Consider the following 12,719-nt stretch of genomic DNA (forward strand, 5'->3'; position numbering starts at 1 on the left):
CTCTAGCACCCAGAGGAAGTCAGGAGTCAGCAGCCCAGCCCCCTATAGGAAGAGTTACTGCCCTGTAAGAATGCTTGCTACGTGACTTGCATCCCCTTTGTCCCTGATTTGGTCAATTTTACCTGAACAATTAATCTCATCGGTTGACCACTATATGCTTGCCTTGCGAGTTCCCATGTTTTTCTCACCTTGGACCCATCTCGCCTCGTGGTTTTACTCTATAAAAGTCCCTAGAAAAAGCAGAATCTTTGGCAACCCTCTGGGGACCCAGTCTGTCTCTCAGACAGAGGCTTTCTTTCTCTCGATAAATGCATTCTGCTCTTAACCTCTGAAAGGATTTTGCCCTAAATGGGATGCTGCAGCAGTGGGAGGCTGGGAGGCTGAACCAAGGGGCTCTATCCTGAGGTCACCTTCCCCGCCCCTAGGCAATTTACCTGTGGTGTGAAATGAATTCCAATGGTCTACCTGTGCATCAGTAATGCCCCTTAGGCACCACCCCAAAACTAAGCTATATGTATGCTCCCACAACACCTGCCTGGAAGAGAGAAGGCCAGATCTCAGTAGGGGGAGGGGGCTTCTCTCTCCACATTCTTAAAATAAAGGCCACTTTTATTTCATATTCCTGTCTTTTTAGCCGCACCGAAAATTCTATCAACCTCCACTGTTCCTAAAATTCATTCTTCAATTTTAGATAACATGAACTCATACCAGACATCTAGTAGGCTGGGAGTTTCATTCCCTATACCAAAAACACTTGGGATCCTTAACTTGTAGAAGGGTCTGTCCCTTGCCCAATAATTCTGTAGATATCCTGTCTTAACTAAAGTCAACATGAGTCAGAAGCATCTGCCTAGTAAGTACAGTCCTGAATTTGATTACTGGTACCATATATATATATATATATATATATATATATATATATGAGTCAACATGGGTCAGAACTTGAAGGGTATATATGACACTACAACAAGAGAAAATGTACGAAGTGGAAAGTGAAGTCATGGTGTTATAAACAGGGTCTGAGGAAGTCTCCAAAGCAGAGATGAGGAAACTATTCACTCACACCACTCATGAGACACATTACAGGTTGTTGACTTCCATCAATGAAAAGGGATTTTCAAGACATGTCAATAAATAGCATAAAAAGTTATTGGGCAGAATTTTAAAAGAATACACTGAAAGGAAATAAGATTGCATCTCCTCAAAGACAGAGAGAGTGTCTGTAGTCTCATGATGTACCCATCATGTACTTAAGGGGACTTTGAGACAGAAACCCGTGGGACTTACAACTCTATGGAAAGAGGAGATGAAAGGTGATGGTCTCTGTGTAGGGCAGTGGTAGAAAATAATTGTTGTAGTCAGTTGTTTGTATCATTGAAATCTCTGAAAGATTTGCCACCATGCTGTAGAGGAAAGGTTATAGCCCATTTACAGGTGATAACCATTTCATCCATAAGGAGAAAAGCCCATTTTATAAGTGAAAGAGAATGGCCAAAGCCAATTTTCACATCAAAAGGAATTGCCCAGACTTACTATGTCTTGGGAGGGGGAAAAATGTGTTAGTCATGGTTTGTGTCCTGAAGTTACAGTTTTTCTTTTTCAAAATTATGATTTTCCATGTCTCTTTTCTACATATCTTTATTTTTTACCTCAATACCACTGGGCAAACATCTGTGAAGTTTACCATCTAGAGACGCAGGCCCACAGAGCTCACTAAAAGACTTAGATTTGATCAGAAGATCAAAGAACCCCCACCATCTGCTACCCCCACTCCATATGCTTCACCAACAAACCAACAAACTCTAGGTTACGAAGGCTGTATTAGTGCTGAATGAACTACAAGACATAACTCTCTCTAAGGGTGTGACTTCAAGAGTCACAAGTGGAAAGTAAGGCAAAAATAATCTCGACACCTCAAGCTGTATTAACATATACAAGTTCACAATAAAGACCCGTTTACTTTCTCACTAGCACTCATGAAAATGTATCTGACTTGTAACAAAAAAATTACAAAGCATGCTAAAATACAAGAAGATAATCTCTCAAACCAGATGTCTAATGAGAAAAAGTCAGTATGACAATCAGACTCAGATGGACACAGAAGTTAGAAAAATTGTGAGATTTTTCCTTTTTTATGAATCAGTGTTGGATATGTCAAGAGTTTTCTACAGGAACTGATATGGTCCTATATCTCGTCCTTTGTTCTATCAATATGGTATATTGTATTAACCAGCTTCTGAAAATTAAACCAACACTGAATTTCAAAGATAAACTCATTTGGTCATGCTAAATAATCTATTTTTATATATGGCTGAACTTCATTTGTAAATTTGTTAAGAATTTTTGTGTCTATGTTCCCAGAGATATTATCATTTTTTCCCAGTGTTGGGAGATGAACTGAGGGCCACACACACGCTACATGAGTGCTCAACCACGGGCCTATATTACCAACCTCTTCTTTCCTTTAATGTCATCAGTTTGGCATCACAGTAGTATGGTAAGAAGTATTTCTTTATTCTATTTTGTGAAGATACTTTTGTACTTCTTCTTTAAATATTTAAGAGAAATCATCAAAGAAATCATCTATATCTAGTCTTGTATTTGTGGTAAGTTTTATTTCTTCACTTCTATTTTCTTTACTAGATAATGAGCAAAATTTCTGTTTTCCCTTCATATATTTCTAGTAATTTGTTTCTTTCTAGGAATCTGTCTGTTTTGTTTGAAACAAACAATCTAATTTTTGTCATCAAATTTTCATATTTGTTCACCCAATAATTTCTATGGGGTTGAAAATGATGTCCCAGATTTCAGTTATGATTTTGCAATTTATGCCATTTCTTCTTTCTTGTTGTAAGGAAGTGACTGTCAAAAAGTTTCAATCAGCCAGGTAAGAAAAAATAAAATCAGGCAATGGAAAAGAAATGAAAGTAGACATGTGACTATGAGACAGATTTATAGGCAGCAATACTCATCATCTAATATAGAACCAGGTAAGTGGGGAAAAGAGGAATGAGGCAAAGGCCTTTTCCAACTTTACTGGGTTGACTGATTATCAGGACAGATGATCATGCTACTTCACAAATCTCTAGCCACATCAAAAGGCAGGCTATTTAGAACAAAGAGAACTTGTAAATCCATGTGTGATACATTCAAGAGGTAGATTCTAGATCCTTGCTTAAGGTGAGCAAAGAATTGCAAGTGTGCATTCAATGGTAAAAGAAAAAGCAGCTGTATTTATTGAAAATGACGGGAAGGAATGCTTGGGTTCATGCTAGCAGAAGCAAAAAGTGGCACAAAGTGGTGCCAGGATGGGAAGGGAATAGGGGCAATGAAGATATATCAAGCTTTCAGATTTTAAAAGACAGGCAGCTAACCAAGGATGCCTCTCATTGAATCTCTATGGATACATTTGGCAGAAATAAATGACAGGTGCTGAGTCATGAGCACTTTGGCACATGTGTCTCTCCTAGAATTCACCCTTTTAATATCCTTTATTTAATATCCTTTATTTAATCTCCTTTCAATATCAGCAACTCCTCAGGCTGACATCAGGTTGAGGCTATCCTATTCAAAACCTGTTCAAGTTCAGTGAGAAGTCCATGTCCAAGGTTTTTGTAACTATTGTTTGTGTGTGCCCTCAGATTTTGTAATTAAGAGTCATCCTACATAACCAGACAGTTTGCCATACCCTAATCTGCTTTAGAAGGACTAACCCTGTTGTTTTATCTAAATTCAGGTGGATGGAGAGGCCATGGTCTCTCAGCCCCAATTGTGCTGTCTGTACTAATAGGTTTCATATCAAAAATGCAAAAATCTTACAAGGGAGATGTAATACAAAATTACAGATAAAACTAATAAGTTTCCTTTAGGAGCAAAAGATGTTGCACCTCATGACAGTTAAGCCAGGAAGATTTCATAGAGAAGGAACAGACCCACAGATTGCAGGTACCAGTAGTACAGTTCAAAGCAAAGGAGTTGAGTCACTGCCTTTCCTTCATATAACTGTAAATGCCACACCACCCTAATGCTTAACCAGGTGTAGGCTTAGGAGGTTGTGCAGATTGCTTATATGAGAGAAAAAAACAACAGGATCAGTGGTACCTGATCCTGTAAATATAGGAAGCCCGAATTACCAAGGTCCCCCTTTACCCCTTCCACACTCAAGTCCCATCTTCATTCAGTCTCCTTCCTTTTAGCCTTCTCCTTGTTCCTGCCGCAGTCCCATGATCTTGTACAGAGCTCCTTACTACATACGACAAGGTGTGATTAGAAATTTTTTCCTTGTCGTACACAAGAACCTGGACTATTTTTGGCCTGTGCTTATGCCATCTCACCCCTAGCATTTCCCCTATTTCCAGTACTGACATCCAGTTTCTAGTGTTTCACACAGATCTTTCAACAATTTATTGTATCCTTCACAGAAAGGTACAAAACAGTACACAAAAAGCTGAGATCAAATCAGACTTAAGGGAATATCACTGAGGGAAACATCATTGTGTACACCAAATCTTTATTTTCTATGCTTTGATGTAGGGAGATGTGCTGAACCAGGAGGAACTGCTGCTCCCAGGGCTCACCAGTTCCTAGAGATAGCAGAGGTCTCACTCCTAAGCATACTGGCCAGATGTGAAGCCCAGTATGGACCTCACACTCCATCACCTCCTTTTATCAAGCTGCTATTTCCCTTCTCATCTCACCCCAGGTAAGGTACTGAGATAGGAGAGAAGAAAAGAAACTATGGAGAAAAGAGATAAGGAAATCAAGATTTTAAAAATTGTACTTTTAGGAAAAAAAAACAGCTTTAAAATTCAAAATATTTTTTTTCTTCCCATTTTTCTCTCAAAAGATAGAAAACTTGGCCAACTCCCTTTTGCCCACAAAGGGGTTTGCTCATTCCCTTTTTTACTTTCAAAGGTTCCTCTTTTACCCATGAATGGATCACCCTTTTGGATTCTTCAGATGAATGGACCATTATCTCACTCTTGGTGGTCCATACTCTCCCACCATTAGACAACACTAAGACTGTAGATTATCATTATAGATTCCACAAACACCCACTACCCAAAACACATAAAAGTTCATAACTGCATCTTGTCTTATTTCTCTGAGCAATCATACTTCAATCTTGAGTGCATCTTATATCCATCTCTAATAACCCTTCTCATGTCTCTTTTACAGATGTGTCCTGAAAATTCTTTTTCTGTAATAAGAGTCAGTGAACCTGCAAACTTACTTTTTAAAAAGTAGGGTAAATTCCTTCTTTCAGTCTCAGAGACCCTCGGACCCAAGCCAGTGATAGTACCAGGTTATCTAGAAACAGTACAGACTGTACTATCTGGAACCCAACACTACTTCCCCATTCTTAGTGTGGAAACTACAATAAAGGTTTCTGCCCAATCTTCCTGTTGTCTGCCTTCTGCCCAGCTCTGATGCTTCCCCACATGGCCACTTATGGCATGATGTGGTCTTTCTCTTCATATTATAAGACACTAAGTTAGATAGAAATTAATACAAAGTCAGAGAGGGATTGGGTTCTCAAGGAAGTCAGTGAAAAATAAAGATATAAGAATTGTGGCTGCAGTGTATCTTAAAAGACAAAGTCTTAAGATCCAATTACAGTGGTGAGACTTGCACACTTCTCCAGGGGATAAGCAGCACTTGAGACTACAGTATATTATAATTAGTAGCAGCCAGTTCATTAATTTCAGATAAGCATCAGGTTGCCAGGTTTGTGACCAGAACACTTGGACCCATCCTTTCTAAAAATATTTCTGTTTTAGAAGTCATAGATGAGCCAAGGGTAATGATGTTAGGCCACATACCCTTGCTACATGTCACACTTTCCTATTTGATCAATATTAGCTAAGTGACTACACTTGTGATCTTACTGGTTGATGATAGTTTGATCTACATCATACCCACATTGTGACTTTTCTGTATAAGTTAACCCTGACAAAGGACCTCATTGATAACTAACACACAAACCCTCTTGTCTCTCAGGAATTCTCTCTCAATGAACCTTTCCTGCTTTTAACTTTTGTTGTCCTTTGGAATTCATTCTTTGATTTCGGGGGATATGAACTCAGGCGCATCTGACATCCAGTTGACTGGCAGTTATGTTTCTCCCATTATCATTAGGATCTACGAGTGACAAATTGGCTTTGAAAAACTCTCAATTTGTTGGCCTGGCCATGGTTAAATAAATATAATACATACTTTAAAGCATTCAATAAGCAAGCTCTTCCATACTCTGCAGAGACCTGAGATAGAGAGGGATGTGCCTCTATAGACGTACAATTCTTTCCTCTCACTAACTCACCACTAGTATGATTACTGATACTTTAAACAAAATAACTTCCCAACAGAAGACTGAAAATGACCCTTTGGGAGGTGTTTAGGACTTAATTATTTCTAGTCCTAGAATCTTCTAGCAGATTGATTATGTTTGGTAGACTTGCTCTCATCCATCTATTTGGGGGTAAAGAGAGTGACAGGAACAACAATCCAGGTATTCCTCTGCCAGTGTCACTGTGCTGGTCACTTGCCGTATACAATTACAGTTTAACAGGTTCAATGAGACCCTATCACAAAGCGTACCAAGTGCAAGTGTGTTCTGGAGTGTGGTGGAGAACAGGGAAAGGTGCTTTAAGTGAAACAGTGACTGTTGATCACCCAGTCAACAACAAAAATACTATATCCCTAAGAGTGTCCGTCTGCCATATCATTGTGGATTACAAGTCCTGCATGCCTTTGCATAGGCAGGTTAGGAATAATGTGAAATGTGTTTAAAAGTTTTACATATTTGTCATGTGTAGGGTCCAATATCTGTTGATCAAGCAAAAGATAGTACATTGTTTAATGCTTCAGCTAAAAAAGTAGTGGCTAAGATTTAGAGGTTGCACATTAGTTACAAGGCAATTTTGCTTGAATTCAAAGGTAATTTTGGTTATCTTAGATACAGAGTTTCCACAGACTACAGAACTTAAATTTCAAGCAAAATCAGATTTTGTTATACTTGGCATTCACCCTCAGTAGCAGATTAATTTAGGGGATATAGAACACAATGGAACATTCAGGCTCTGTCTTATTAGCTTATTTACTCACTCAAGTAGGACACAGGAATGAGTAAAGCAGAAATAGTCGAACCTCACACTCAATTTCAAATGACAGGAGTTTAAAATGAAAGAAATCTTAGAATCTTGAAGAGCAGATTGAGTTTCTTTAAGACATTAGAAGAATAAAAGTAAGAAAGAAATGTTGATCTCACAAGTCTCTCTCTCCATCTACTCTATGTAAGCATGAGACCAACATACTGCTAAAGAGATTTAAGGACAACCATAAACACTGCATGTAAGCATAGTATGTCTCTATAATACTCCTGGGCACAGTAGAGAAACTCTTGCACATACGCGTGAAAAATTACATTTTCTTTCTCTGATGTTATGCCAAAATGTGTAAACAGTTGAAATAGCCTCAGTAAATCAGTGAATAAAGAAAAAACATAGTGTATAACGGTTCTAGATATCACAAAACACTATTGAGTGAATAAAGCTAATATGGAACAATGCACATAGTACAATATTTTTTGTTTGAATCAAAATAAGCACAGGTCAATATCATATACTGTTACATCTAAAAATTCACTGCAACAATTTACAACAAAACCAAAATAATAGTCACTTTGGGGAAGGTGAGAGAAAATCAGGATTAATCTGATCAATTAAACAAAACTTCAGGATTATCTTTAATCCTTTTTCTTTTTGAGTATATATCTCCTATATAATTTTTGCAATTAAAGTTATAGACACAGAACTTTTACATGGCTAGTGTACTTTTTACAACCTGGAAGCAATATGACAACCATCAAAGATTAATTTCAAATAGAACTATGAATATCGTCTTCTGCTGTGTACCCTTCTGATTTCTTCTCAATCAATCAAACTTCTATCCTTTTCTGACCAAACAATGTAATTAAATTTTAAAAACACAAGCTTAGCTGGAAGGCTGGACAATTTGACTGAGATGTTCCTAGAAAATGGGGTCGTGAAGATAAATGAATGTTTAGCTACAAAAGCCTTTAAACTCAAGGTTAGGAAATTTGGACTACCACAGTCTACCCCCTGGGAAATGTTACTTGTTTTGAGCTGGAAAACACCATAGTTCAAAAAGGTAAATCAATATCCATTCTTCACCCCTGCCTCTCAAAGGGTATCTTTTTACTATTATCTTTGGGTTGATGGAACGCTGAGAGGTTTTAGATGCCAGGCAGGAATTTAAAAGACACATTCACTTCTCTCCTGGAGAGTTACTATTTAAGGGAGGATTTAGACTTTTAAGACTGTACAAAACACATTAAGGACTACCCCCTTTATCTTTCCACTCAACTTCCCTTCATGGCATGAATCCTCCAGAGATGCACTTGAAGATGATGATGCTTTTCAACTGCAAGTAACAAGCACGTTCATCCATCAGCAGGGAAAATTGCTGTCATATTTCTTTCAACTTTATGGCCTCCCAGGTTGAGCTATTCAAAGCAGAAGTGAATAATAAGTCTTACGGTGAAAGGAACAAAACAATTATGAATAGGATGACTTAAAAATAATCTGTTAATGTCTTCCCTAAAAAGCCAGGGTGTTGCTGAGTTAAGGGATACTTAACAGTGGAAATCTATGAGGCAGACTCAGTTAGGATTCCAGGATTCAGCATATCTGTCTGATTTAATTTCAAAGTATAGTTCTAACATAAATTCATAGATGTCTTTAGAGAAGGATTGACACTGGAATATTATCAGTCATAAGGGTCTGCATCCAAGGGAAAAAACAGGCCAGAGAAAAATAAGGTTAAGGCCATGCCCAGCCACCTCCGAACAGCAGGCAGGGCCCGGAATCCAGGCTGTGAGCTGAATTTCAGCACACCAAGAAAACTTGGAACTTTGCTCCTAGGCAGTAAGACCAAGCTCTGGGTCTGAAATCATCCTGAAACCCATGGAAGGCATCCTCCAGCCTAACTGGGCCATGTCTAGTGAACTCCAAGCAGCAAGCAGGGCCTGGAATTCAGTAGGCTTTGACCACACACAGGTTTAATTCCAGTGCTGAGGGAAACCTTAGAACTTTGCCTTCAGGCAGTAAGACCATGCCCTGTGTCTGAAATCACCAAAGAACACATACATGGAGTCCCTGCAGGCCCAACAGGCCCACTCTCAGAGAGCTCCAAGTGGCAAGCAGTTGCCAACAGCCTGCCCCAGTAGCCAAAAATGGGCCAGGTGATTCCCAGTGTACCTAGGAAGCTTTGAAACATTGTTCAAAACCTGGAAATAGGCATGAATCCAGCTGGCACTGAGGAACATCACACAGCCCTGGGACCTTGGACCAGGCTGCTGTGAGATTCCTGCGTGACACCAGCCCCCTCTGGGGAACACGTGCCGCCCTCGGACCTTAGCTCCTGCAGCCTCTCACTTCTAGTACAACTCGAGTCAGCACTGAGGAACATCATGCTGCCCTGGGATCTTGGCCTGCTACACCCAGTGGACACCCAGACCTAGGACACCTGCTGGCCCCTGGGGACACTCCCTATCTCCTGGACCTAATATTGCTGTTGATCTTCAGTTCCCATCCTTTCTCCCAGAACCTTGGACTAAAGTGGATTAACTATGCTAGCTTGAAGGAAGATTCAGTCTCACCCAAACAGAAAAAATCTTAGCAGGCTCCAGTCAGTGTGGCGAGTATGCCCCTAAAATAGCGATGTACAGTGGGTAAATAGGGCCAGTAGTAAAACACCCTCCAACTAACTGTAAAACCTTGGTGAGTCTGGCAAGAGTGTAGGTGGGGCACACAGAAAACATCAGGCAGGGTGCGGGGTGTGCCAGTAAGTACTCCCTTTTGTAGAAAATCAAAAGGGCTTATGAGACACAGACGCACACAATAGGGACACAGTAGGTTCTCAGCAGACATAAACACTATAGACAGGGAGATTTGGTGACCTGGAATAACCTGAAGATAAAGTAATAGCAGGAACTAAAAGTTGACCTACATCAAAACAACTAGGCTTCTCAGCCCAGGAACTCACCTAACAGGCCCTGCAGTGGGAAGTCAGGCAACTGGCCCATCTCTTCATTGTGGGACCCAGCAATTAGACGAATATCAACCTTACATTAGGACTCCAAGAAACACACTACCAGCAGTTGACACTAGTGGGACTGAAGGACTAAATATTAACTCGAAAGGGGAAAATGGCAAAATGAAAAAGCAAAATGCAATCTCAAACATCTAGTCCACCAGGAGCAAGTACAGGAGACATTGAAATAGAGGATTTTAAAAATAACACACCAGAAATCTCTAAAAAGATAATGAGTGAAATAAAAAAACAACTCAATGAGACTATAGAGAAATAAAGTTAGAAGTACTCTCCTATGTAAAGATAGAAATAACCTTAAGGAGTTGCTGAGCATAGCTAATGAAGAAATAGAGAAAAGAATAGAGGAGCATGGGAAACTGATTGAAACCTTGAGTAAACAATATAGAAAACAAGCAGAATTCATGAAACAAACTCAAAGAGACATCCCAGGAATAACAAATTCTATTCCCAGATGACAGAACCAATTAAATGAAGCTGAGGATAGATTTTGGACCTTGACAACAGGATCACAATTAGTGATCATGAAAGGATAGAACTTTTAAAAATAACAAAGCAACATGAAATGACAATCCAACAGCTTCAAGATGATACCAAGAGCAATAACATAAGATTACTAGGCATCAGCAAAGATGCAAGAGTCCATGTGAATGACATAACTAAAATATTTACAGAAGTAATAACAAAAAATTTCCCAAACATGGGGGAAAAATCTGATACGCAGATAAGTAAGGCATTTAGAATGCCAAATGGTCACAACCAACATAAATCTACACCCAGACATATAATAATTAAGATCTCAGACATACAGCATAAAAACAGAATACTAAAAGCTGCTAAAGAAAAGACACAACCCCCTATCAAGGAAAACCTATTAGAATCACAGCAGATTTTTCAGCACAAAACCTGAAGTCAAAATGAGCTTGGAGTAAGGTATTTTAAGCCCTGGAAGAGAGTCACTTTCACTCCAGACTGATGTACAAAGAAAAATTGTATTTCAAATTTAATGGAGAAATGAGATACTTTCATGACAGAGAGCAATTGAAGAAATTCATGCCCACTAAACCAACCATAGAAAGAGTATTGAAAGACATACTAGATAGAGATTAAAAATGATCATAGTCTCCGGAACAACAGAAAGAAACCACCACATAGGAGAAGTAACTAAACAATGGGGAAAAACAGAAAACAAACAACTGGAACATAATATGGCAAAGTCAATCCAGTACATATCAATTATATTCATAAATGTAAATGGCCTCAATTTACCTATCAAAAGAAATAGGCTGACAAAATCGATCAAGAAACATAGTCCCACAATATGCTGTATGCAAGAAACACATCTGACCCAAAGGAAACACATAGATTAAAAGTCAAAGGAATGAAAACAGTATTTCATGCAACAGGAACCCAGAAAAAAGCAGGGGTAACTATTCTATTTGCATACAACATGCACTTCAAACCTAAAATGATTAAAGGAGATAAAGAAGTTCACTACATATTCATTAGTGGAAAGATTCAAGAGGAAGAACTAACAATTATCAATATATGCACCAAATACAGGAGCTATATAGACAGATGCTAATGGATATGAAAGACCAAATACACAAGAACACAATTATAACAGGGGACCTTATCAGCCCATTGTCTCAAAAAGATAGGTCAACTAGACAAAAAGTCCCCAAAGAAATAATAAAACTGAATCATACCTACAATAATTGGACTTAATAGATGTGTACAGAGTGTTCTACCCAACCACATCAGAATATACATTCTTCTCAGCTGCACATGAGACATTCTCCAAAATAGACCATATATTATCCCATAAAACATTCTTAAGTAACTCTAAAGGTATTAAAATTTTCCTATGCATAATATCTGACTATAGTACATTAAAATTGGAAATTAATGGCAAAAGAAATTGCAAAACATACATAAACACATGGAAATTAAATAACCTTATGAACAACCAGTGGGCTATGGATGAAATTAAAGAAGAAATAAAGCAATAGCTACAATTCAATGAAAATGCAGAAACAACATACTATAATCTGTGGATGCAATGAAAGCAATCTTAAGAGAGAAATAAGTAGCAATAAATTGTCATATCTTGAAAACAGAACAAGCACAAATAAACAACCTAATGCTTCATCTCAAGCTTCTAGAAAAAGAAGAGCAAGTTAAACCCAAAGCTCATAGAAGAGAGGAAATTGAAAGGATTAAAGCAGAAATCAATGCAATTGAAAATAAAAAGCAGCACAAAGAATCAATGAATCAAAAAGCTGGTTTTTTGAGAGAATAAACAAAATTGACAAACCTCTAGGTAGCCATATAAAGAAAAAGAAAGGAAAAAAAAACAAATTCATGCAATAAGGACTGAAAAGCGGGAAATTATGACAGATGCCATGGAAATACAAAACATCACAAACACCTTTTAAAATCTCTACTCACATAGAGTGGAAAACAAAGAGGAAACGGACAGACTCCTAGAAACATATGAACTACCAGAGCTCAAACAACAAAAATATAGCAATTTTGAATAACCCAATATCAGTTATTGAAATTGACAGCATAATTTAAAACTTACC

This window comes from Cavia porcellus, unplaced genomic scaffold (assembly GCF_034190915.1).
Source record: "Cavia porcellus strain 051 isolate PalLab524CR breed Dunkin Hartley unplaced genomic scaffold, mCavPor4.1 scaffold_13, whole genome shotgun sequence".
In the NCBI taxonomy this organism is placed as follows: domain Eukaryota; kingdom Metazoa; phylum Chordata; class Mammalia; order Rodentia; family Caviidae; genus Cavia; species Cavia porcellus.